The sequence below is a fragment of the Corvus brachyrhynchos genome, unplaced genomic scaffold (assembly GCF_000691975.1).
Source record: "Corvus brachyrhynchos isolate BGI_N302 unplaced genomic scaffold, ASM69197v1 scaffold193, whole genome shotgun sequence".
Taxonomy (NCBI): Eukaryota; Metazoa; Chordata; class Aves; order Passeriformes; family Corvidae; genus Corvus; species Corvus brachyrhynchos.
Genome location: NW_008237087.1, coordinates 360,696 through 361,319, shown reverse-complemented (window position 1 = coordinate 361,319; position 624 = coordinate 360,696).

Genomic DNA, 624 nt, shown 5'->3' with positions numbered 1-624 from the left:
CTCGATCCTCACCCTTTCAATCGGTGCCACGCCCAGTAAGGGCTTAGCCCCGGGGACATATCCTGCCCGGTTTAATGGGAGCCACGTCTGGTTCAGGCTCGGGGTTCGGTCCCGGGGAACCATCCTGTCGGGTTTAACCATAGCCACACCCGACAGGAGCTCAGTACTACGTCCCAGGGTCCCATCCTGCCCTGTTTAACGGGAGCCACGCCCGCTGCACGGTCCCGGGGTCCCATCTTGCCCGGTTTAATGGGAGCCACGCCCGGTGCGGTACCGTGGATCAGCGCCAGGGAGCCATCCTGCCCGGTTTAACGGGAGCCACGCCCTATGGAAGCTCAGTGCGGGTCCCGGGGGTCTCATCTTGCTTGGTTTAACGGGAGCCACGCCCTATGGAAGCTTAGTGCTAAGTCCTGAGGGTCCCATCCTGCCCGGTTTAACGGGAGCCACGCCCGCTGCGGGCTCGGAGGTCGGTCCTGGGGGAGGCAGAAAGACCCTTCCAGGCCCATTTAACGGGAGGTACACTCGGGGCTGGGTCCCGGGCGACACATTTTACTCGGTGTAACGGGAGCCCCGCCCGGTGCGGGATGAGTCCCGGCGCCGCTGGGCGGGGGGGGGGGGGAAGGA